Below are 27,559 nucleotides of genomic sequence, written 5' to 3' on the forward strand. Positions count from 1 at the left end.
ACCTTCCTTGGTTCAGTGCCTCAGTTTTTAAAGACGACAGCTGTTCAGACACTCCATATTCCTCTCTTCATTCATTCAACAAATATACATTGAACAGCTGCTCTGGGCTAGGAAATGTGTTAGACGCTTTGGGAGATATGAAGATGAATCAGACCAGAATCCAGGCAGAACACAGCCCCCACACAGTGACTCCAGAGTGTGGTGTAGTGTGGGAGGGGGCGAGAAGAATGTCGTCTTCATAAAGAATTCCAGCTCTATCAGCCCAGTGCTCTGCTCTGCTGGCGTGGGGGTGACATCTGCCATCACCACCGCCACCACTTTCCCTCTTTGCCCTTGAGCCTGTGATTCCACAAGGATTTGACAGCACCAGAATAGTGCTTCTCACTTTAGAAGGGAAGGTACTTGCTTTGGACTCTGAGAAAATGTGGGTTCTCTCAGAAACTGGCTCTAAGACTTCATATCCCCCCTACAGGTTTGTTTTTAGTGGTAGAGCAAATGCATGCAAAATACATAGCGTATTATAAGAAGGTGGATGTAGGACTGCTTTTATCTTTATCATCAAAGTACTAGATGCACATATGGTTAATCACACCATCCTGTGGTACCTCTAAATCCATGACAAGTTTTTCCCACTTTGCACACAATTATAATTTGTTTACATCTCTCTCTCCACACCTGGACTGTTATCTTCTAAGATAAAAATCTGTCTTATGCAATTGTGTGTCCCCAGTGTCTAGCATATCACTTGATTGATTCATGTCATCTCTAGGTTACTAATGATCCTTTTTCTTTTTTTGCAGAAATTCCTGTATTTTTGGCTCCGTGGCCCTGTGACGCTCATTCCTGTTGTTATTTGTTGAGTGACCAATCAGATGGGTGGAGTGTGTTATAGAAATTGGCAGCAAGTATCCAATGGGTGAAGAAGGTAAGATGGGCTGACGTTACTGAATGATTCAAATGTTACTGTGTGTGTGGAGATGGAACGTCCATCCCTCAAACCTGCCTTGATTGAGACCTTCACCAAATCCAAAGTAGACTCTGAGAGGGAGGGAAAGGCCTACTTTCTTGGACTTTGAGGAATGTGATTATTCCCTGTTATTGTGACTGAGTTCTCTTTATTAAATACCTATTATGTGCCCATACAGGGATGATAGTTTTTTTGACTGTAGAAGATCCAGAGGTGAATGAAGGAACTAAAGGGGATTAGAATTGTTTAGCAAGGACTCAGCTGGACAGATTGACAAAGATAACTGCCATGTTGCTTTTTTCCACTTTTCTTCTTGTGAAAAGAATTCTTTAAATATGAACAAGATGGCTTACAACCCACAAGGAAAAGAGATTGTTAGAAAGCTGAACCTTTTAGACATCAAAAGACAGAGCACTAGATCATAAGACAGGAGGCTGATTTCAACTCCCAGGTCCAGCTCTGCCATTCACTGTCTGTGCGCCCTTAGATTAACAAGCTCTTTTCTGGGTCAAGTGTGGTCAGAACATCTCTAACATTCTTAAGTTTTAGGACTCTATGAATCCATTTACCTCCTCCATCTGGTTGGTGGTAATTGGAGCTATTTTTATAGGATGCCCAAATATCCAGATAGAAATTTAAGAATTCTACCAGCATGACCTCCCACAGTTTAGGTTTCTAGACCTACCTAAACTCCTTAAAAGCTTCTAGGACCCTTTGATGTTTTACTGTCCAGATGCATCTCTCGGTTACTCTCTCTCCATGTCCAGCCCTCACTTTACACATCCACTCTAGGATCTACCATAAGGCACAACTTTCATTTCCCCAAAGACCCATAATCTCTCTCTCCTCACAAGCTAGCTGTTACTCATTTTATATCTTATCTTGGACCTCGTTATCTGGAAGGCGTTCTTTCTGATGTCCTAAGACTGAGCTATGGGTGTCTCCTAGAAAACGCTTCAGTGGTTGGAGATTACACCATTTACTGTGATTTCCACACTGGGTTGTAATTGTCTATTTAATTGTCTGTCTTCCCAGCTAGATCTGGAGGTCCTTGAGGGCAGAACTTATTCTGGGACCACCATACTCTTAGTTGCAAGCACTGTATCTGAGCCAAAGTAGGCTCTCAATAAATATTTATCGAGCATGTGAATTGAGACTTTAAGTATATTTTGAATAGAAGATGAGGAAGGGGGGCAAATTTGCCAGAGAGGAAAGTCATGATAATAGCAGCTAACAGGTATTGAGTGCTTCCTATGTGTCAGGCACATAAGGTCTTTAAAGGTATCACCTCCCTTAATCCTTGCACAACCTAATGTAATGGGTACTATTAATATCCAAGATTTTCTAAATGAGAAAACTGAGTGTAAGAAGATAACTAACTTGCCTGTGGCCATGTTGCCATACTTTTTATCCTTGGGAAATCTGACTTTAGCCCTTTCCCCTGAATGAATCTGCTACGTTAAGGACAAAATAACATTTCCTCCATATAGGGCTGGAGGCTTTTTCTGCAGCCCACACAAGCTGTTGTTACCTAGATGGTCATCCTCTGTGACTGGGACTCGTTAATCTTTGGTGTTTTACACTCATATTTTAATGTGGGTCTGTTGGGGGACAAAATTTCAGTTTGAGGAGCCCCCCCCCAACTCTTTCTCCCGTACTCTGCTCAATGTTTGTTATGGGAATAAACCACTGAATGAAACGCTCTTAGTGGGAGCAGAGCTGCACTTTGCTGCAAATGCACCAATATGAGTTGGAAACTGTGTGACCCACTCCTCACACATTAGCATACTTTGCACTCATTTGCTCTGCAGCCTGGCTCAACAGACGAAACGCGTCCCTCCTGTGGAAGTGTCTGTGAATGATGATCCGCTCATTTCTGCCAAGCGAAATGGGTCTCTTCATTTCATCGGCCCTTTGAATTCTTCAATAGGACATGCGACTGACATTTCCTATTTTTCTAGATAATAGGGACAATTAGAATGAGGTATCAATGAAACAGAGTCAGAAGTTAAATAGAAAGTACTTGAATTTAATTTCTCTTCTAGGAAATCTGTTAAATTTTTTTCCACTGAGGAATTAAGAACAGCCTATTTTGAAGAGCTCTGCGTAGCTTTTATTTCAGGGAGAAGAAGGTAAACTATTCTAATATTATAGCACCTGTAAGAAAAACACAGCACGGTACAGATGGAATGGTCTTTTGATCTTTCAGGATAAGCCTCTTGTTTTAGTGAGAAGAGATTTTTTTGCCTAAAGGGAAGAAAGAACTTATTCATGATCATGCTGTAAGGTTTTGGAAGAACAAAATAAAATTAACCAATGACTTTGGCTCAAGACTTGGATTGTTGTTCCCCATCAGTTCACGATGCCAGCGTTTCTTGAGCAGGTACCTATGGCGTGCCGTGCACACAGGCAGAGATGAAAGGGCACTGGCCCTTTCCTCAAGGAGTTTATAGTCAAGTGGCTCTGTGTAAAGCACTCAAAATCCAAGTGGGAAGGAAAAAGAGGTGAGGGGGAGATAGAGAGAGAGAAAGACTTAACAATGGTGGTGAAGTGTGATTTTGGCTCACACGGTCAGCTTTCGGGATGAATTCCAGGGAAATCCACTTGGACTTCCATTCCTGACACACCTGTCTTCGGTACCTCCTCAGAACAGGGGAGGAATTACCTCAGTAGCTACAGGATCGGGCTTCTCAGGCCTGCTACCTCGCTGGACTTTTAGTAAGGCACTGGAGCACAGGTGCGAAAGTATTGAAGTGAAAAGTATTTGCCCTGATGCACATGAAAAGCGTGCCCACATTGAGACCCTCCTGAATGATCATCAGCAGGAGCTGCTGGTCACAGGTCACCCAATTATCTTTCATTTGCATGAAAATAAATCCCGAAAAGCTGCTTGAGGGGTTAGCTCACCTGTGCTGGAGTACCCACCAGGCTCTGCATTGTCCCTGACAGTTTGAAATGTTGGCAGCCTGCCTCCTAACACCCTGAGCCTGCTGGGTCTGTCTGTGAATGCACATTTCCTATTTCGGGATGTAGGCCACCATGGAGAAAAGGGCCAAGGATCTGTCTGTAGCTGGTGTCACTAGAATCATAAACAGACACTTGCTGACTACTTTGCAGATCTTCAGTGTGTTCAATGTGATTGTCACTACTGCAGTCAACTAAGAATTACAGGCAGGCAACGTGAATGTCCTAGCTTTGCCCGAATCAATGCTAAAGGAAAAACTCCAACCAAAGTTGTGATTCCTTGATCTTGCTTTATTTAACTAACGATGAACAAAATGTAGAGACCCTCCAGATAATAACAGTGAGAGCTGATATTTATCGATCACCGGGTACTGTGCTACGTGCTTTACATTCATGATCTTGTTTGACGTCACCAGAACTTTGACTGATATGGGCTGTCATCATGATTCTTTTATAGATGAGGACACTGAGGTTCAGAGAGGATAATAAATTTGCCAAGGACCATGTGATTAACAATGGGTAGAGCCAGGGTCTCCACTCCTAAGCACTATCTCTTCCAATTCTTTTGTATCTTGCCATCCAGTCTTAACCAAGTTGGAGGGCAATTACATTACAGTTCTTCTGGTATGGCCATGTCCTGAATCTCCACTTGAATTATAAAGGAGACCTAGCGGCTTCGGGCTAATACAGTGGATGCTGCTGAATGTATACACTGAGTGCGAGATAACACATGGGGAGAGGAAAAAAGAACCTTGGCCATGTTCACTCATTGGCCATCTCTTGAGAACCTTCCTGTTTAGGCCTTGGACTAGGTTCTGGAGATACAACAATGAACGAATGCACATGGATCTGAGACATAACAATGAAACTAAAGTCATGCCTTCAAAGAGCCCTCCTTCTTGTGATGTAGCCAGGCTGGCAGGCAAGCACAGCAGGCTTTCTTCTAGACAGCTCCAGGGGTCCAATGAGCACGGAAAGGCTGACTCTGAAGAGGAAATCAGGGGAAGCTTCAGTGAGGAGGTGACCTTTGGGTTTAGATGTGAAGCATGAGTAGGAATTTTCCAGAAGAAGATCAGGAGGGATTTTTTAGGCAAAGAGAACAGTACATAAGTTCTTCAGCCAAAATCTGTCATGACTAGGTGGTTTGTTTTCATTTTTATTATCTTTAAATAGATAGGACCGTTAAATAGATGAAGATGGTTTAAAATTCAAAAGATGAAAAAAGGTTTACAGAGAATTGTCTCCTTCCATCCCAATCATCTAGTCCATGAATTTCCTTCTCTGGAGGCAACTACTACTTTTGGTTTTCTGTGTGACTGTCCAGAGATTTTTCTGGGCAGTTACAACCACACGTATCCATATGCTTCCTCCACATTTGTTTACATAGATGACATTCAACTGTAAAGACTGTTATGCACACTGTTCTACACCTTGATTTTAAAAAGAAAACTTTAAGTTTTTTCCCTTGTTTGTTTTACTTGTTCTCCCTTGATTTTAAACTTTAAATCTCTGATTTGAAAAAACTTTGATTTTAAACATTTCAAACCTACAGAAAATTGCAAAAATGATACAATGAATTCTTCATCCAGAGTCACTAATTTTTTGTGTGCTTTTATCATTTTGCCATGTTCTGTACAACGATTGTATGGATTTAATCCCTAATCAAGGTTGAGCTAGATGTTGGCTTCCCAGAGACCTGGGTGAGCTGCCTCTTCCCAGCACTTATTTACAAGATAACCAAAAGTACTTGAAACTGAGAACATGTTCCTCTCAGCATCAGGTTCCCTGAGATGCCATAAGCAGCAAATCCACCCCCAGGAATGAGACGGCATGAGGGGCACCTCTTTGGGTCACTTGATACCCTCCAGAGTTTTCCCTGTCTCATCAAGTGCTCACTCAGCAAGAGGCAGGTGTTACCGGCGGGTGAACATGCTCCCTGCCTTCTGGGCTCAGTGGTCCAGGGTGGGAACAGACAGTCCAGTTGAAATCTAATTACTTCACTTCCGACAACCGGCCATTTAGATAGTGTGACTCTTCTGTTCTGCTTGTCAGAGTCAACACAGCACCTCAAAGCCTGGTGTAGGATTCCCTCCTTTTAAAGATCAAAGCACCTGAGCACTGCTCAAGTTATCTGTGCACTTCCTCCGTGCATTACATGGCAAGGGATTGTTTGTGCTCAACGTGAGAGGGACTTTGAACACTGTGACAGGCAGGAAGTAACCCAAGAAGACAGTGTGATATGGTTTTGCAGAGTGCTCTGGGCCTAGGAGGATTATTTTCTGGCATTCATTCATTCATTTACTCATCAAATAATTCCTGAGAGCCTCCATGGCACTCTTCCATGCTTTGTGCCAAGACTTGTGCATGTTCTTTGCAGGCTGGGTGCTCAAGATCTATGGGGTGACAGACATATAGACATGTCTTAGCTGAAGAAAGCAGTTGAACCTGAGAGTGGTGGGGTGGAATCTCCAAGGAATGACTTTCTGCTATTCATTAATTCATTCATTCATATATTAAACTCATATTTATTGACTGCTTGCTCTGTGCTAGATCCACACATGCGCCTGTGCATAAGACCGTTGCAATTCCCACTCTCATGGAGCTCATATGCCAGTGAGGGGGTATCCCCTGACCCCCTTCTTCTAAGTCTACCTGTTTCCTTAAATTGAGCCCATCAGGAAGGTTCACCATTGCCCGTCAGCCCTCCTTCACCCATGTGATTTCTAAGCCACAGTATCACCATTTCCTCTGGAGGTTACTAACTCAAATTACCCTGTGCCATGTGGGGGCTCGGAGCTCAAGGCAGTTTGAGATAGCAGAGAAGGAAAGGCAACAAGCCACACTAAAATCTGCCACCAATTAATTGTGTCTGCTGAGGATCTAGAAGGCTACAGCCAGACCCCTGGCAGATGCCTCCATTTAGAAGCTTTAGAAAAATTGTGGAGGGGCCACTGAGTTCATCTTTTCAAGAGGCTCTGAATTTTAGACTCTAAGCACCATTCAAAATGCTGTTAGGTTGCCATAGAAACAGTTCTTATACTTTTTCTTTCCCCTAAGAAAACAAATTTTTTTAAAACTCTGCCACGTACTTACAAGAGCTAGTGAGAAGGTACCTCTCTAAATGAATGTCTACCAAGTTTCCTGAAGTACCATATTTCTGTCCATAACAGATACTATTTTGGATCTCCCAATTTCTCTTCAGAATTTCCACTTGAAAAATGGACCCAGGAGGATTGTTATTCATTGGCCCTAAACCGTTTACATCATGCTTCGGGCAAAGAAAGAAAAAGCCTTTGTCGCTTGTGTAGTTTCATACTTGTCAAGGGTTTGTGCTGGACCCCACAATGGCAGCGAGCAGCCTGAGCTCACACGAGAATGGGCAAGGTGGCTGGAGCTCAGGGTCATGGGAGCATGTCCAGCTCCATGCCCTCTTCCCCAGTCCTCCCCCAAGCTGCAGCATGATTTCTCTAAACTCCAAAGGGTATCAAGTCTCTTCAGTCTAAAACCCCATGCTTCAGAAGCTTGTAGTCCCTTGCAGGATAAATTGCAGGGTCCTCCGCCTGGCTTCTAAGACTGACGTGATCCGTCCCCCACTCCCTCTTATGTCCTGAAGCCCGCATCATGTCCTCCCATTTCCTCTCCATGCATATCATATTGCTGGTGGTCCATGAACACACTGATGCTTCACTCTTCATTCTCTTGCACAAGTTTTCCTTTCCTGGCCCCATTTGTCTGGGTATGCAGGGGAGGGTCCTTTCCTCCAGGCAGGGTTCCCTGACCCTGTGAGATAGAGTTTGTCACTTTTTCTCCCTTAGTGCCTTGATTCCTTGGAGGTCTCAATACGCCTCCCATGGGCCCCGGGCACCTTTGCCTTTATGAGCTCCTTTTTCCATAAAAAAATAATATTATATTTTATGATTGCTTTGATATAAAGATGAATATAATCTTCTACCCTAAAAGATCAGTTTTCCTTCTGATTTTAAAAGAAATTAAAACATTCCTGTTTTAATGTCACATCCTGTGAGGATGTGGAGAAAAGGGAACACTTGCGCACTGTTGGTGGGAGTGTAAATTAGTGCAGGCACTATGGAAAACAGTGTGGAGGTTCCTCAAAAAATTAAAAATAGAATTACCATATCACCCAGCAATTCCACTTCTGAATATTTTTCCAAAGAAAATGAAAACACTAACTCAAAAATATATACGCACCCACACTTTCATTGCAGCATTATTCACAGTTGTCAAAACATGGAAGCAACCTAAGTGTCTATCGATGGATGAATGGATAATGATAATGTGGTATATATATATATATATATATATATGGTGTATGTGTATACACACACACACACTGGAATATTATTCAGCCATAAAAAAGAAGGAAATCTCATCATTGGCGACAACGTGGATGGATCTTGAGATCATTATGCTAAGTGAAATAAGTCAGACAGAGAAAGACAAATACCATATGATCTCACTTATATGTGGGATCTAAAAATATCTCAAACTCATAGATTCAGAGAGCAGGTTGGTGATTGCCAGAGGTAGGGGATTGGGAGTGGGCAAAATGGCTGAAGGAGGTCAAAAGGTACAACCTTCTAGTTATAAAGTTCTGGATATAGATAAGTTCTGGATATGTAGGCATGGTGACTAGAGTTAATAATACTATATTGTATATTTGAAAGTTGCTAAGAGCAGATCTTAAAATTTCTCATCACAAGAAAAAAAATTATAGCTATGTGTGGTGATAGAAGTTAACTAGACTTATTCTGGTGATCATTTTACAATACATACAAATATCAAATCGTTATATAGTACACCTGAAACTAATATAATGTTATATGTCAATTATATCTCAATAAAACAAACAAACAACAACAACAACAACAAAACCATTCCTATGAGAACCTAAAAGTATTGTGGGCTCCAGGCACTGTGCCTAATGGAGAAGTTGGCATTGACGTTCTTTTGTGACCTCGTTGCCCTATGTTTGTCTACAAGTCTGCAAGATCCTTGAGGATGGAATTTGGATGTTCAATGCTGTGTCTTCTATCACAGTGTGTGGGGTACGTGTGCACGCTCGGTGAACAGGCCTTCATAGGAATGAGACACAGTCTCCGTCCACCTGGGTCTTCTGCTGCTGAGAGCTTTGGCAGGCGCTCCCTGATAAACCAGTGCTTGCTGATCCAAGTCCTTTTTCAAAAGAGGTAACATCCTTCCTTCCCACTATCTGCACAGCCCTTTAGAGTTTGCACAGAGCTTCCTTGTGTGTTATCCACTTTGATCCCCTGAGGTGGACATTATCCATCTCATCCCATAGAAAAGTAAGCTGAGGCTCAGAGAGGTTAAGCAGAATCTAGAAAACAGAGTTGTCTCCTGCCCAGGGTCACATATAATACATGGCAGAGCCATGATTCTAGTCCTTTTTTTCCTCCTAAGATTAATGCCGACGTTCTTTCTATCAAACCACAGAGCTACCAACCCAAATTAAGGTGGAGGTTGCTTCATTTTCCTTTAACTTCTTCAGAAGTACCAAGACCTGTAAGAAACAGTAGATCCCAACGTAGGTAGAATTGCTTCTCAACTGAACCCTGCTGTACACTACCCAGTTGCCACGTTGCTGGAGGACTGGTGGTCCAGCTGTGGGAGTGCCCTCGGCAGAGAATCTTCAGCGATCAGCCCCTTCAAGGTTTGCCTCAGTTGCAGCTATTCACTTAGCCTAGGTCATGACCCTTCCTGGGGCAGCCCACATCCAGTGACTGATCAATAAGTGTTTGGCCATCTCAGCTATACTTGGGATCATCCTTAGCTCAGGAGACCATGCAGGGTGGTCTAAGGCATTATTGGAACTCCATCATACCTCACCTCCTCCCTATATCTGTTCTTGCTTCTCTTCCCTTCCCTCTCCTGGGTGTTGTTCTCAAGGGCACCCTCTAATAAACATCCCCATGTGAAACTCCATCTCGGAGTAGGCTTTCCAGAGAACCCAACCTGACACAAACTCTATTGAATGTTTTGCAACAAGCCTTCTTGTGTCTGTGCATGAATACACCAGATTCATTTGTTCCTTCATTGTTTTCATTGAATGCATATTCATTGGATGCTAAGCATTGTACTAGGTACCAAGATACTGTGGGGAACAAGACAGAAAAGGACCTCCTGAAACTTAAATTGCTTGTACACTGAAGACAGATTTTAATCCTGCTTCTGCACTCAAATTGTGCTTCTCCCAGAGCATTCTGGCTGCCTCTGCACTAGGTGGAGGGCAAGAGAAGTCTCCCATTGAACCCTGCTGATTGCTTTGCAAAATAAGTGCTGCTTCCAAGAGGTTGGTGCCAGTGTCTGAATGGCCCTCTCCTCATTCATCCTGGGACCCCTCTGTTCCCTTTTCTTCGCCCTATCAGAGGGCCCAGAGTGAAGTCTAGGTTAGCAGGGCCAAGGCTGGAACAGAAGAACAGAGGCTGTAATGGCTGCCCAGAATGAGTACTAGGGGAAGGACCAACGTGCAGATGAGAAGACCAGTGGGAATCAAAGTCAGGGTCAGAAGTTGAAGTGAAAAGATAAGACGGAGGGGGGGCAGGTCAGGATTTCATCTGCAGCAAGGTGGAGGAAGGGATGACAGAGTGAAAGGGAGGCTTCCCTGCAGTGGCCCATAATCCTTATAAAACTGTTTAATGACATCCCATCTCAATCAGAATAAAACCCAGACCCTAACTATGTCTCCAGTGTCCTCCTAGATGTGGTCACTCCCTACCTTTCTGCCCTCTCCCAGCACACTCAGCCGCACTGGATATTGCTGTCACTTGAGCAGGCCCAGCCCCTTCTAGCTTCAGGGGCTTGGCACTTTCTGTTGCCTCTGTCTTGGTCTCCTCACATGCCTGGCTCCTTCTCATCACTTAGGGCTCAGCTTAAATGTCCCCGCTAAGAGGCCATTCCTGATGTCACAGCCTCCAAAACCGTGCCTGCCACCCACCCTGCAGTTATTCGAGGACATTTCATCTTTCTTTCTAATCCTTCACGGAGGTCATCACAGTTGTGAATTTCATGTCTATTTCCTTTCATGGTGTACTTTTTTATTGTCTATTTTCCCCAGGAGATTCTAAGATCCCTGAGGTTCAAGGTCATGATCTGCCTTGCCCATCCTGATATCCTTAGGGTCAAGAGCAATGCCATCCACACTAGCAGTAGCTCAGTAAATACTTCTTGAATAAATGACTAAGCCAATACCTAATTCTTGAATGTTTCTCTTATGGCTCGACAGAAATACGATGGTTAGGGGGCCTGCCTTGGAAAACTGCTTGAGGCAGAGGGCTGGAGCGTGGACTCCTGCATGCTGCTGGGTTGAGCAGAATCTTCAGACATCTCTCTCTTTATTCTTCATTCTCTTTCTCTCTCTCTCTCTCTCAGTTCCTCCTGGGCCATCATTCAGATTTGAGTGGCATCGTTTCCTGGAGTATCCACTCTTGGGACGCCATCAGCTGCCTAATGGTTTCCCCGTGTGTGCATCTGTGCGTTAACACGGGCCTTTCAGGCCTGCTCCGGCTTGCCCGACCCATCTCCCGCCAGGAAAGAATGTGCATCTCTAATACTCTGGAAAATTGGGGCTGACATGTAGCTTGGTACCCAAAGTGGTTTCACTCAGGCAAACACAGAGAATAATAGCCATGCACTTAAATACTTGAGCAGGTATCAACCAGAGGAACGTTCCAATAATCCGTGTTCATGAAGCCTGTTAGTATGGATTTTTGAAATAGCACTTACTCTGCTTTATTCTTGACAAATGGTGTTTGTACCCATTGAGATATTTTATTTCAATTATGTGCCGGTGTTGTAGGGAGATGGTTTCTGACAATAGCAAGGCATAAGCCATTTTTACTGTGTTTCTATCACTATTCCCATTGCTAAACTCGACTGGACAGTTCATTAAGATGAAAAATTAACAGCACATGCTTTGGGGAGAATATTCATGGAACATGACAGCTTGTGGAGGCCTTGGTGTTCAGAGCAGCAGACAGATGACAAACGTGCTGGTCTTTGGAAGAAGTGGCGGTTGGCCAACCAGTCAGAAGCCGTGCATTTACTGAGCACCCACTTGTGTGTTCAGCCCTAAGCTGAGGTGCTGGGGGATAGAAAATGCAGGAAACATGGCCTTTGTGCTCCAGGAACATACCTTCTATTTGGAAAGGCTGGGGAGATTTCAGCTGTCAATCTGGGAGCCCCAGAAGGGTATACATCAAATGCCTGACACTTTGGTGCTGACTCTAACTTCAGGAGTACTTCAGTGTGGGCTTTAGAGAAGATTCTTAGACGTTGAAGAATAGCAGGACGTTGATGAGTAAACTATGTTCTAAATATAGAAGCTGCTAAAGGCTGTGTGTTTGCTTTTGGGGGATAATGAAAATGTTCTGGAATTAGATAGTGGTGATGATGCACAACTTTGCAGATATACTAAAAAACACTGAATTGTACACTGTAAAAGGGTGGACTTTATGATATGTGGATTATATGTCAAAGCTGTTATTTTTTAAAGTGCTCTTCAAACTCGACACAGCTAAATTGTAGTGAATTTTATTATATGTTCAAAGATTTGGGCTTAGTTCGAATAGAGAAAAGGCGGGGGGCAGACTAACATTGATGGGACGGAAGCGTATACCCGTTTTACAGATGAGGAAATAAAGAGTCAGATCAGTTCTTGCCTTGCCCATGAAGCCACAGAGCTGGTAAATAATCGGGCTGGGACTTTATCTCTAGACTTGCTGGTTTCATTGCTCAGATGCTTCCCATACCACCCTGCTGGTGCCCAGAAAAACACAGATCCTGGAATGTAGCAGTTAACACAAATGACAACGATGATAATGATGATTTGCCTCTGCAGAATGTCCTAGCCTTTTTTTCTTTCATTGTTCTTACAGCATCTCTGTGAGGAATGATCTGCATGGGGGTGCCTACAACTGCAGAGGTGGGGTGTGTCTTAGGAGAAAAGGGACACCCAACAAAAAGAGACCAAGTCTGTTTTTCCAGGTTGCAGAGGGAACACTGCAGTCTCTTTTCTGGGCATTCACAGTGCTTCCACCTCTGCTTACGTCTGTCTCTCCCTGGACTTTTATATGCAACCTGTTTCCCTAGTGCAAGCCGAATTTCCAAGCGAAACCATAGAGATGTGGGATCCATGGATATTTAGAAACAAGGCTTGGAATTAGGTGTCCTGTCCATTAAATATAGAAGTAAATGCTGTTTCTTTTCTCCTCTGTAGAAGGAGCAGATACACATTTCTATTGTAAAGCACACGTCTAGATTAAAACCACTTAAATCATTATCTCCCCTGTGGTTAATAAGAGAGCTTTTGATGTCATTCTCAGCTTACTAGTGTAAATAATGGGTCAGATTCTCATGCTGTTGGACAGGATGGAGATCTGACTCAGGATTTGTAAATACTGCTCCCTTTAATTTATTTTCACGGGGACATTTTCTTCCCCAGCAGACAGCGGAATAACAGCATCCTGGGAAACAGCCTGTGCAGGAATCACGATGCATTAACCTGAGCCGTGAGATCTGAGCAGAAGCTCTGTTTGCGATCTCCCGCCAGAGCCCAAATCCCGCGGTCCCCGCTGCTGGGCTGCATTCAGGGTGCGTAAATAAAATTAGACCTTTGCGGAAGAAAAAGGAACTGGGGTTTATGAAATGGAAGTCTTTCTCAAGCAGCAGACATTCTCTTTCCCCGTTTCATTACAGTGCTGTTAGCTTTAAAGGAGTTAAAAGAATAAAATGTAAAAAAAAAAAAAAAAAAAAAAAAGATTAATGCTTTCTGAAGTATAGTCCAGCCTATTTCAGAGTATTCGCTTTTTTGCCTCATTGAAGGTTCTGGACTTGCAGCCTGACTCAGGGGTGGGAATGCTTGTGTCTGGTCTTGTTTCTGCCTGTCACTTGGTAGGAAAGTGACTGCTCTGTGCTTCTCGTTGCTTATTTGTCAAATGTGGTCAACAGTGGAGTGATTATTATAATCACTCAATCATCAATGTCTACTCCATATGGATTTTGTGACCACCGAAGGAGGTGTTACCTCTAATGCACTTAGACCAATGCCTGTCACATACAAAGGGATCCCTAAACAGGACTCAGAGTGGTAGTGGTGATGGCAATACATGAAGCTATACAATTCCAACTATCCAGGTGTTTCCAAATGAGAGGCTGTATAGACAGAGGTTGGCAGTGATTGATGGAATCCAGGTCACAGCCGGGTTTTTACGGCAGGTACATGCAGTTTTATGCTGGAGGGTCGGCTTCCTCTGGAGCTAGCATGGTATCAGCTTGCAAAGGTGGCAAGAGGCAGCACACCCCCTGCCCTGCCCCGGGCTCTGCTGGCCCACAGGCTGGTTACCATGCACAGGGTGCTCCTCTTTGCAAAAGGGTGGCGCCTGTGAAACTGCCCCCCAGAATACAGAAGAAGCATGGTGTATGGGGCACGAGTGGTGTCATAGAAAGGGTCAGCCAACCAGGGTTGGAATTTCAGTTCTGCCTCTGTCTAACCTGTGTGGCTTTGAACAGAACTGTTCTCACGAGCTCATGGGATTATCTTTGTTTTCTTTTTTTTAGTGAAGCGGGAAACAGTGACTGTCTTGACTATCTCACAGGGTTGAGGAAGGACTTGCATGCTTTAAATTGTGAAATTATACTTGTCCTCCTCTTTCCCCAGTTCAATGTAGCCCCACAGATAGGAGGAGGAGCCATGGAGTTGCCCTGTGTACATCTTTTCAGCTTCCTTGTGAGCTAGCCATGTGATTTCAGCCAAGCGATTTATCCCCATGAAGCTTCAGCTTTCTCATCTGTTAAATGGATATATTAGTTTCCAGGTGTTGCTGTAACAGCTACCACAAACTTAGTGCCTTAAAACAACACAACTTAATTATTTTATAGTTTTGGATACTAGAAGTCCAAAATGGGTGCTGTGGGCTAAAATCAGGTTGCAGGTAGGGCTGTGTTCCTTCTGGAGGTCCTAGGGGGGAATCTATTTTCTTGTCTTTTTCAGATTCTAGGGACTTCTTGCATTCCTTGACTCGTGGCCTCTTCCTCTATCTTCAAAGCTCATCACTCCATCCTCAGCGTCTCTCATCCTATCGTCTCTATTTCCGTCCCTCCTGCCTCTCTCTTATAACGACCCTTGTGATTACGTTGAGTGCACCTGGATCATCTGCCCATTTGAAGACCTTTAATTTAACCACATCTGTAAAGTCTTTGCCATACATGCTAACACATTCACAGGTCCTTGGAATTTGTATGCAGACATGTTTGGGAAGGGGGCATTATTCTTACTCATAGGACTATTGCAAGGATCAAATGAGATAATGCGTGTAAAATACCTAGCACAGTTCCCAGCACATAGTAATAATTCAATAAATGTTTATTCTCTTCCTTAAAATTACTGATAATGACATTTTCTTGCATACCTCCAGGAGATAGCCAGGAATGACCACAGTTGTAATTCCCACAGCTCTGCACACTGGCAGGAATAGCGTTCCTGTTTGGCAGTAGCTGGAAGTTTCCACTCATCTTAGCCCTGGAAGGAAGCCGGTCTGCAGAGAGAGTTTTGTCTGAATAGTGTCCCCTCTGGTAGTGTTAGCTTAGCCAACTTTTGCCTCTTTTCTGAGCCTTAGCTTTCTTATTTGTAAACTGAGGTAAGGGAGAGGGGCCTGGGGGGTTCATAGTTCTGCTGAAAATCTATGAACTATAATCATTGATCACAGGTGAATCAAAAAATGTGCAAGTTAATGTTAAGGTATGTTTACTAGCTTCTCTGGGAAAACTGCCTATTGCAAAATAACAACAGTGGAAACAACTCTCACCTTGTCTAGCCATCCACGAGCCTTCATAAGAGTTCTTAACTGTGGGTGTTTCCGGCTCAGGCTAGGCTGTGCGATGACATATACAGGAGGCTGGCCCTGGGCACTTTCTGTAACGAGTGGATCTGCAGACAAGTGAGAATTTGATCTCAGGCTTCAAGCTTAAGGCGGGGGCTGAATTCTTCTGTTTAGAAGATAGCTCCTTCATGGATCAACTATTGAAGAAGAAAAAGGTGGAAAGGGGAAGAATCCTACTATGTGGCAGACACGTGTGGGGTGCTGTCTTCACATCATTTAATTCCCACCACTTTTCCCTGTGCAGGGGGCATTTTCTCTCCATTTTTCAAATGAGAAAACAGAGTCTAAGAAAGATTGAATAATTCACCTGATGCCTCACAGCTGGTAAGTGACACGAGAAGAGGGAAATTAAATTAATACTTCAAATCCAAAATGGAGCTTCTCAGCTCTAACAGCAGGCCCTGTTAAAACCAGCCTGACCTATCAGGTTTTCTCTCCATGTCAGGGTACACGTCGAGGCTACTCGGTCAGCCCTTGAGTATCTCCACTCTCTCGTTAATGGACAGAAACCCAAGGCCACAGTACATTTTGTTTCAGCATTTTTTTTTCACCCAAAGTCCTTGCAAAAAAATCTCCATCTGCCCTGCCTTCTTCTTTTCAGCCCTCTGTGTTCCGTCTCAAATCCCTCTTTTCTGAGGTATTTCGGCAGAGTTGAGTGATGGATGTTCGCAGACAGATTGAGACTTAAGCATTCCGGTAATCCCTCACCTTCAGAGTTAACCTCCCTTTGGGAACTGGACGCTACTGGCACCATCTTCACTGATGGTATCTGTGGAACAATTTTGGGGTCTGTGTTTTGAATCATTTTAGAAATGGCATGAGCACTGTCTTGGGAGAATGTTGGAAACTCGTCAAAGTTACGCAGAGAAAAGATGGGTGCAGAACGTGAGACCATGCCACTTAATGTGGTTGTGGTGAGCTGAGACGTGTGGCTCTAATGAGATGGATCTGCTTTTTTTTGTGACTCAGAAGCTTCTCCATCGGGACATTTGGATGCATGCATTCAGATGTTTGCACAAAATCAATCTCTTTAATTGCAAACCACAGTCCCTACAGAGGAGGAACATGGCAGGCCCCTTACAAGCAGGTGCAGTATCAGCTCCAGTGCCTCTAAGAGTCCCGAGCATAATGAAGCCAGGCCTTGAATCAAGTACACATTGCATTTCTGACGTGTGCAAGCCACAGTGAAAGTCAAGAGGCTCGGGGGGTGGAGAAAAAATACCCAAACATCATAGAATTGTTTTCTCTGTGAGAAAGGCTGCACTAATTGGGCAGTCCTCCTTAAAGCCACGTTGCTAAAAGTGAAATCTCTAAGATCAGATGGTCAGGGGTCACACTAGCTGTGTGACCTTGGGTGAGTTACTTAAGCTTTCAGACCTTCACTTTCTTCATTGATAAAGTGGGGATAACAGTAGTAAAAACCCATAGGGCTGTGTGCTGATTAACAAAATAAAGCATGCAGAGTGCTCAGCATGGTATTCAGCATGGAATAAGCACCCAGTAATTGTGAGCCACCATCATCATAGGCTACTGTTAGTCAGCTGTGTGTCCTTCTGGATGAGCAGCATCCACTGAAGGCCAAATTGGGGCTGATTTTGGAGCTGTCCCCTCCCAAATGGAAACCATGTTCCCCCTCAGAGAAGTTCTTGCCTTTCTTGGGGTAGAATTTTCAGCCTCAGCTTTGCTCTCAGATAGCAGCCTTCATCTTCCCTAGTACCTGTGAACATTAGAGAGGATGACTTATTCCTTCCTCCTCCATCAATAAAATGAGGATGATAATAACCCTTACCTTGGTCGGCCGATGTGTAAAATGAGCTTATGTTTGTGAAAGCCCTTTGTAAATTACAAAGTGCTATAACGTATGAATTATTATTGTGATTGCTCCACTCCAGACATTTCATAAACAATGCAGAAAATTAAGGGTATTCAAAAAGCATTTATGCCTTTTTAAGTATGTAGCTATAAACTATCAGCAGATGGGTTTGATAATACAGTCTTCAATCTGATTTACATATGAGGAACTGCCCACCGAGAGTGACTTTCTAGCAGAGACAGTGCAGCCCATGCCAGCAGGCAATGGAGCATAGTGGTCAGCTGTGACAGCTCTGTGGTTCCACTGGGTTTAAATACCAGCTACTGATGTGCTTTGTGACTTTGCCCTGAGTTACCAAAGGTCTTTGGAACCTCACTTCCCTCGTTTGTAAAATAGAGATGGTAATACGTGCCTCACTGAGTTGCTGTGAAGAGTAAACAAGATAATCATCACAAAGCCCTGGACACATTGCCTAGTGCAGGGGACCTGGACACCTCTTAATTGCAGCCCTGTTGCCCCTCTGATTGACAGGTGTTCTCTCTTGCCCTTAGGCCCCTCATTGAAATGCTAATCAAGGTTAGAGCCCATGCCATCACCTGGGCTCCCAGCAGCCTCACTGAGGTCACTGCCACCCCAGCTCAGCAGTCTACCTCCCAGCCCCTCACTCGCCCTGCTGACCTTCAGGCCTCCAACGTCACTTTCAGCAGGGCCTGGTCTTTGCAGATTTCAACCCCGCCTCTTGTTAAATTCCACCTCCCACACCACTTGTGTGTGGGCAGTGGGGTGGGAGGTGGAATGGAGTGGAAGACCACCTATTAAAGCCAGTGTGAACAGCCTGAATTCCTGGCCATGCCCTTCTGATGTTGAGGGCTTACCTGGACTCCAAGGATCCTCCGTTACCAGCCAACTCCATTTAGATGTCCACACACAGCCATGTCCACCCTGCTTCAATGACAGACCAGAGAAATGTAAAATCGACCTCAAAGCCATGAAGTTCTAGGGGCTGAGGTTTTAATGCTGATGATAGTAACAGTAGTATTTATCAAGCACTTACTACATGCCACGCACAGTGTCGAGCACGTCACAAGAATTATCTCCTTTAATCCTCACAACAAGCCGAGGAGAAATGTGCTACACTGTATGTGCTGTACCCCATTTTTCAGATGAGGCCACGTGATGAGGAAGAGCGGAGGTCGGCTTTGAACCCAGGGCTCACGGCTGCTGCAGTACCCACTACCTCACAAGGGCAAAAGTCCTAGGGGGAGGGGGACAGGGAGGAACTGACAAATCACAGTGGGCTGTTCTCCAGCCCAGCTCAGTCTGTGCTCTGCCATTCCCCATCTGCGTTAGTGTCCTGGGGCTGCCATAGGAACAACCACCACAAACTGGGTGGCTGAAACAATGCAAATTTATTTTCTCACAGTTGCAGGCCAGAAGTCCGAAATCAGGGTGTTGGTAGAGTTGGCTTCTTCTGATGGCTGTGAGGGAGAATCTGTGCCAAGCCTTCCTCCTAACTTCTGGTAGCCTCAGGCGTTCCTTGGCTTATAGATGTGTCCCCCTGTGTCCAAATTTCCCCTTTTAATGAGGACAGCAGTCATATTGGACTAAAGTCTACCTTAATGACTTCGTCTTCACTTGATCTTCTGCAAAGACCCTATTTCCAAACAAAGTCTCCTTCACAGACACTGGGAGTTAGAACTTCAACATCTTTTTAGGAGGCACGATTCAAGCCATAATACCATCCACGCTCCTTTCTAGGATTACCACATTAGACATGAATGTGTCCAGTGTAAGCCTTTTTCTCACACACTCCTTCAACAAATATTCGTTGAATGCCTCCCATGTGCTCAGTATCATGCTCACTACTGGAGATAAGATGATGAACAAAACACATGTGATCCCCATCGTCATGGAGCATTGATGATGCACTCTTAGAGAATTTCAATCACTAGACCCTCACAGTACTACAGCTAAAGCTTTTATCAGTAATTCCAAATGGCTCATCTAGGGGACAAGTGAATATATCTTCTTCATTCTCAGTAAATCTAAAGAGAGAATAACTGGGGGCCGGCCCGGTGGCGCAAGCAGTTAAGTGCGCGCGCTCCGGCTGCCCGGTGTTTGCCAGTTTGGATCCCACATGCGCACCCAGACAGCACTTGTTAAGCCATGCTGTGGCGGTGTCCCATATAAAGTAGAGGAAGATGGGCATGGATGTTAGCCCAGAGCCAGTCTTCTTCAGCAAAAAAGAGGAGGATTGGCATTGGATGTTAGCTCAGGGCTGGTCTTCCTCACAAAAAAAAAAAAAGAGAGAGAATAACTGGAGACAAATATTAATATTTGATTAACTTTATTTGCATATGCAGATCTCGAGTTCATCCATTGCTTTGCAAAGTGGCGTGTGATTTCTTAAAGTCCACTTGTATTTTTTCCTAGTGTACTGGCGGGATATCATAATAGGCCTCCCAGACCAAGCCCTGCAAGTAGGGTGATTTTAACCAGGTTGTGCCACTTATTAGATGGAAGAACGATTAGCCTGTGCTCTGTTTAATTAAGCTTCACTTAATGGGCAAACATTTTCTTATACGGGCTTCCTGTCACCTCATCAGTTATTTAAGGCAGTTCATTTCACAGCAGGGGAAAAAAAAGAGAAAGGAAAAAAATTTCTCATTTGCTCAAACTCGATTGGTCTGGGGAAAAGCGTGGCTGTCTAGAAGACATCTGATTGCCACTGTGATCATGTGCTTGTTCTCTGTTTAGTCCTAGGCTTCTTATTGAAACGCTAATCAGGGTTAGGTCTCACCTCTTGATGAATGATTTTGTAAAAACTTGATATTTCTCAGCTTAGATAGGAATGTCTGCATGCAAGTATAATGCCACTCTGAGTGAATGGGAAGATAACTAATGCCCTTAATTTTGCAAAGATGACTGTGATTTGGTACATACAGTATGGATCAGGGGAAATCAGAATGAAATTAATTTCTTTCTTTGCAAAGGCACCACCTCTGTTATATCATGAACCACTTTTCTTTAGCTGTTTTTGCTATGGATTTAGAGAACGCTTGGCACGTGTATGTAGGCTAATTTCCTGTAGCTGGGGTCAAATTTAGGTTATACCATTTTTCTGATGTCAGAACTTGGGGAACTTAAGTTCTCTAACTCTCATTTCATTTGTCAAGTAGGAATAATTGTCCCTACCTCATCTGACTGTAAGAAGTAAGTGTCATTCATACTTCCAGCTCAAGGTCTAACCCTGAAAGTAGGCAATACAAGATTACTTCCCTGTCCCTTTATTCTCTGCCCCCTCCCCAACCCACCAACCCTGGAAGCTGGGTCCGAGGTGGTTGGTTTTTTTTGTATTTTTTCCCCCCTACAATCACACACTCATCCTAAATCTGAGTCTTAGGCACTCTGCTGCGTCTAAGTTCTAAGGGCATAACGCATCCAGGTGGAAAATGAGTAACTGAAGCAGACATCCATTTATTTTGACTGAGGGACACCAAAATTATGGACATTTGGCTATCTCTGAATGGTCAAGTGACTTGCTACTGACTTTCCATCTTTGGGTGCTGCACTATAGTTACGAATCCAATCATTTTCTTCACCTGCGCTAGCCAAAGAGTAAAAGTTATTATAATTCTTATTTATTATTTGTGTGTGTGTGATCTACCACTTGCCTACTTTTCCTGCTTCATGCACGTTTCCTCTTTCTCAAGCAGTCCCTGTGCTTTCACAGTCCCAAATTCTATCATTACCTGCACACAGAATCTAATTTCATGTCTTAAATGTTTGCCTCTGCTGTTCCCTCTGCCTGGAATGCTGTTCCTACCCTTGAACACCTGGTTCTTTCATATACTTCAAGACTTAATTCAGGTTTATCAAGTGGGTCTTCCCTCACCAACCACATCCTTGTACCCTGGTTTATGTGAGTCTCCTTGGAGCTCTCTCAGCTCCCTGACCCCATCAAAGCACATTTTACATCATATTTACCATTTTCTGGGCTGCCTCCCAGCCTGTCACCACTATCATGAGACTCTCAGTGGTTTGAGGACCATGAAAGCATCTTTGTGTTATTGTCTCTGCTTAGCTCAACACCGGTTCCCAGCTTAGGCTCAGGGCATGTTTGGTGAATGCATTTTCATTATTTTTTTGTGTATGTGTGTGAAAAAAAACACCCATGAGTCCTGTGTTCAGAAATAACCTTGGACATTGCCTACTAATCCAGTGTGGTGCATGCTCCTAATGTAAATGATCCTGACTCCACCACTTGGGTATTAATTGTTTTCTGAGAACCAGAGTCAACTCAGCGATGAAAGAGAACATTATTCCTAATTCCTCAATCAATTAGCACTATAGATAATCCTTTCATCCTTAGGCCTTTTACATTGTAGGTCACCTATCAATATCCAAGGGCTGACTCTTCCTTCTCCAGGGAAATCAAAGATTCTTCCTCGGTTTTCTCTGACGTCTGCTACATTGATGTTAAAAGTTTGCAAAATTTGGACGTTTCCCCAAATGTGATATCTTCTGCCCAAATATGTGCTTCTGTGGGGACTAGGCAAAGATATTTAAAGACAAAATGATTCTGAGATTTAGGATAAAAATAACTTGAAGCTTGAAGATTGGCTTACCTAGTCTAGTTCTTTATTTTTACAGATGAGTTTCCGCTTTGTCAGACAAAATACAAGACTTCCGGTTAAATTTGAATTTCAGATAAACAGCAAATAATTGTTTAAGTATGTGTGTCCCCCAAAATTGTATGGGACATACTCATACTAAAAACAATTGTTGTTTATCTGAAATTCAAATTTCATTGGGTATCCTGTATTTTTATTTGCTAAATCTAGCACCCCGAGTTCCCAAGTTAATGACTTGCCTATTATGATTTGATAGGCTTGATATCAGAGGCATGATAGGGTTGAAACATTATGCAGGCTTTCTGAGTTCCAAACCAGTATTCATTCCTAAATCATATGATTAGGAGTGGAAATTTTTCTACTCTAGCACAAAGTACTTTTTGCAAGTTTGTGATGACTGTTCCTAGAAACCTGCCCCATCTTACTTAGCAAAGCAAGAGTTGGTTTAACATGGGACACAACTGAAGAGAAATGAGCCATGCTGAGACAGTTTCATTGAGGATAATTGCAACATAGTACTGTCTATTCAGCACACCACAAGCCTGACTGCAAATGCCAGGTGAGCTCCCATTGAGGCTAGATCCTCTCTTAAAAAATGCTGTAGTTTTTTGTTGTGTCGGGCATTGAAAAAGTAACAAAAGGAACTGTTTTGAGGATAACCAAAGCAACACACACAAGAGAATAAGGGCAAAATTTACTCTGAAGCTATCCATTTAGCCATTATACATGATTTCTTGTTGTCTCCAATATAAACTTTCAATTCTCCATGCTCACTAAGGAACTGATTTAAAATTCTTTAACCAGTTATAAGTGAAAGAATTGTCACTATTCTGCTGTAGTCTGAATTCTCCTCTTTATCATACTTTCTTGTTCCAAGATGGCTTCATTGTGAAAAAAAATTCACATCTTTGTATTAAGGTCTTTATTATCCTTTGCAGGAAAAAAATGTATCTTTTCTCATTTATCTGCTCAAATTTTAATCTCAGCGCCAAACCTGTGACTTGTAATTATCTGAAGGAGCTGTTGCTTCTTTTAAATATGTTCAACAAAATGTCTGCTTGTTTTTTCTTATGACCCCAGGAACATCTTCTCTGGATTTTGATTTGGATACCATTGGTATTTCACTCTGAGTTTTCTCAAAGTGAAGCCTCCATCCCCTCCTCATGTCAAGAAACCTATACTCTGCTCACTTTATAGTAGCATCACTTTTCAATTAGGATCCAGTCTGAAAAGTTGTTCCCTCTTTTGTGTGGAAACTTAGTAGCCAGGACACATCGTGTGTAACACTTAACCCTTTCCTCCTCAGCAGGAAGACGGTAATGGTTACCCAAGCACTGAGGGCTGGGCATCTGTTGAAGAGGATGTGCAAGCTAGTGAAATACTGACAGAGGACAAGGATTTAAATTATGTAGCAGTTGAGGGTTGAGTTCACTCTCTGCAGGGTAAAGCAGGATTTAGCAGCACCTTGAAAGACTCAGCCATAGGGCCTCCTGGGACATTTCAGCTGCAGAGTGGGGAAGGGAAGGAAGGTAAGGCATGGACAGGATGTGTGTGTGTCTGGGGGGGGGGAGGATAAAGGGGGTTAGTATAGCTACAACAACTCTAAAGCAGTAGAAACTATTAAGATCCCAGAGTTCTTGCTCTGGATTGTTCTAGAGTGTCCATCTGCGGGAGGATCACAGTCACCACCAGACATGCGTAGATACAGACAAGAGGCAGCATCATTTACTGTCTCCTCTACCTAGAGAGAAATGGGACCCCACGCAGTAGGTAAAAATGCCAGAGGCAGGGGTAGACCCCAGGGAGAACAACCTGGCAAGGGCTAGGTGGAACCTGAGAGCCCTCGGCAGTCCAGCTGGGCTTCTCCTGGGAAACACGGCGTAAACTAGTGATGTGCAGAGCATGGCTTCATAGTGGGGATGAGGAGGAGGCTACAGTGTCATCCTTCCATTTCTACCTTTCAAAATTCTATCCATCTTCTTCCAGACATAGGTCTTATCTCCTTTGTGAAGTGGCTATGCCATCTTGAGTATATCTTGACCTCTCTTAAGGTTTAAGCCTTTGCTTGATATAGCCCAGTCCATAAGGGGGCATACCTGAGTGCCTACTATGTGTCAGGCACTGTGCTATGTGTTTTTCACACATTCTTTATAACCTTTCCCTCCAGCATCTTCAGGATTTTCTATTATTGCCTCCTTTGTCCTGATAAGGAAACAATGGCCTGGGGCACTTCACATTCAGAGCATTCAGTTGAGTTCACATAGCTGGTTAGCACTGGAAATGGGATTTGAAGCCACAGACAGCACATTTGGCAGCTCTTGCCTTCCACCTTTGACGTTGAACTTCCCTGTAATTCTTCTCTGAAGGTCTCAGTTTTTCCTTCTAGGAGCGCTCAGAACTCAGCTAGATCTTATTCCACATAGCAACCACTTAAGAGATATTTGTGGAGATTAGGATTTCTGCAATAACTCAATACTATGAATTTAGTGAAACATTCTTTACCATCAAGAAACTCATAGGTTACTGGAATTTATAGAAAGTATTTTACCCAAGGGTCTTGCATGCTTCAAATCAGACATCGTCAGTTCCTTCAATATTTCCTTGGAGGAATTGCCCCGATCCTTCCCCAGATGTTCTCCAGCCTCCTCAGCTCTTCCAAATAGTCCTTGAGTGAATGCATCATGCTTTTCAAACCTCTCCTCCATAACATTTTCCACGTGAGAACAACATTTTGCTCTACATCCTTCACTGCCTCAGCCTCTAAAGAAGGTGTAATAAAATGCAAGTGGAGCACAGAACTGTAGGAAGGCAGGCAGACAATAAATAGCTTCTAACAAAAGGAAGCAGCCCCACGTGAGATAGCTCTGTGAGGTCTCATGAGCTGATCACTGTCAAAAAGATTAGGTGTGTCACTATGGAAGGAGGAATTATGTGGTGGTAGAGGCAAGTCCCACACATCAGTGTTTCATCTGGCGGCATTAAGGTGAGGCCCAGGATTATTCTCTGACAGGAAGAGCAAGTGTTACCCAACCATTGCTCACACCACTGGTCACTTCAATACCCACACTGCAAAGGAGATTCAATCCTGTTTTCAACAGCAAATGGAAAGAAGTTTGCCAAGATGGCCTCCTGGAACTCGTCTGGTCAGAAGCACCCATGCCATCTCATGTGACAGGTACCTGGCTTTGTCTACACTCCACACGATTGCTCCATTCTCATCCCATATCAAGGAAAATTGAAAGACCCATGGTCTCTGCAGAGGGACTTCTGGCCTGTATCTCTAGTGAGCCTGGGGCCCTAATATATTTTCACAGCTTTCCTTGTTGGAATCAGCCATCCCGCCTTCTCCTCAACACACACACCATCCCTTAGCCAAGTAGCTAGAGTGGAGGTCAGCTCACAAGTCACCACTACCGAATCCTTTTAGGTCTGGGGGCAAACAAAAAAGATGCCCATGTACACGAAAGGAGCCCATTTGCAGCATCTGGCAGATTTTATATCTCTATCAGAGAAAGGAATGAAATTCCATTTCCTTTCTGCCATAATACCAGGTCATTTACATTTATCCTCAACTCACACTACTAAAGGTTAAAAGCCAAAGCTTTTAAAATTACCCAAAGAAATGTAAGTTGCGACTGCTGTCAGCATTTCATCATCCTTCTCCTCACCTGGGCAGCCGACATTATGCTTTTACGAAGAGGTTTCCGATCCATTATCTCATTCGACCCTCGAATTAACTTGGGAGCCAGGGAGGTCAGGCATCATTCGTCCTCTTTTTTCATAAGAGAAAATAGATTCAGAGAGGTGAAGTGAGTTGTCAGTTGTCAGTGGTCCCACAGTTTCCTGAGCCGGGGCCTCCTCCCTAAACCTGGAGATTATGGGCACTGAAGCAGGAATTTACTAACCTGCTGCTAGCCTGAGACAGCAAGTCCGTTTGGTATCAAGATCTCAAGAGTGGTTTCTTTTTCCCTTTCTTTATTTTTTTTAATGCAGCTGAACTACTTTTCAAAGAAGCATTTTATTGGACCTAGCTACAGATTCTTTGTCCATCTTCATTGAACAGACGTTTTATGCCTCAGATGAAGATGTTTTAGTGCCTGAGACCAACACTGACTAATATAACTTTCTTCCATGATTGAAATGACCTTTGAGCACTTGAAATGGGACTAGCACATTGAGGAAGTAAATTTTCCATTTTATTTAATTTTAAATAATTTAAATTTAAAAAGTCACATGTGTCTAGGTTGCTACCACATTGGATAGTGTAACTCGAGTCTGGTGGTTCTCAACCTTGAATGTACATTGGACCACTGGAAACTTAAAAAGTAATGATTCCTGGTTTTCATTGATTTTAGTTGCTTTGGGATAAATCCTAAGCAATGGGATTTTTAAGGCTCTCCAGTTAATTCTAATTTGCAGTCAAGTTCTAGAGATATTGGTCTAAATTTTAAGCTCCATGAGGGATAGAGGCCGAGTCAGCTGTATATATCGTTGTACCCAGTGACAAGGAATTCATTGTGTAGTTAGCTATATTCCCAAATATTAAGGAACTTCATATATCCTGGGGAAGAGGAAGACAAAATCAGGGGCAAAGACTGTTAAAAGTGTCCTTATTAATTGTTTAAAAGGACAATGTGATCCAAAGGAGTGAAAATGGTCACTTCTACCTGGGGGAAGGGGAGGGAGATGAGGGCTCTTTGAGGTAATCATTCTGGTAATGAATTATAAATAAGGTATATTTTTTTCCAGAAATGCATTTGTAGCAAGAGATGTTTCTGCCAGGCAAGTCAAAACTCACATCTGTAATTCACAATAGGATTAACCTGGGATTATGAAAAATCTAATTAAGTGAACTATGTTATCTGAGAGCCACAAAAGATACTTAACGTTGCCTTTGAAAGTCTTGCCTGTCTGAGAGTGCTCGGCAAATGCTTCAGAAAATGCTCTGCACGCGTACAAGGCGCTTGGCTAGTTTGCTGTATCCCATTACTTTTCCTTTATGCTTAACTTTTTTAAAAAATGCCATTACTTTTGATAAATGACGTTAATACATTTGAAAAGAAAGAATTGGGCTTCAAAGATTGGATTATTTGAAACCACAATGAGATCATTATGAGGCTATTGTTGGTGTCTGCTTTCTAAAAATAAGGGGGGAAAATCCTCTGTAGTATAGGTAGACATACAAAAAAAGCCATTTAAAAATGTGGCAGAGTTTAGTCTACTCTTAGCATGAGAGCGTGGTTTGCGGGGAGGTACATTAGAAAGA

At 43.3% G+C, this 27,559-nt stretch overlaps 1 protein-coding gene across 2 annotated transcripts in view; it reads left to right on the forward strand.

Moving 5' to 3' along the window:
* CDH11 (cadherin 11) overlaps window positions 1–27,559 on the forward strand; it is a 144,488-nt gene that overhangs the window by 60,301 nt on the left and 56,628 nt on the right. The window contains exons 2-3 of one of the 2 annotated variants that reach the window (XM_087420161.1): window positions 801–925; window positions 8,990–9,138. The gene's annotated coding sequence lies outside the window, so the exon portion shown is untranslated. The remainder of the gene's footprint in view (window positions 1–800; window positions 926–8,989; window positions 9,139–27,559) is intronic. The other variant, XM_004431677.3, reaches the window with a different exon arrangement.

This window comes from Ceratotherium simum, chromosome 30 (genome assembly GCF_057802395.1).
Source record: "Ceratotherium simum simum isolate JZ-2026a chromosome 30, ASM5780239v1, whole genome shotgun sequence".
Lineage (NCBI taxonomy): Eukaryota > Metazoa > Chordata > Mammalia > Perissodactyla > Rhinocerotidae > Ceratotherium > Ceratotherium simum.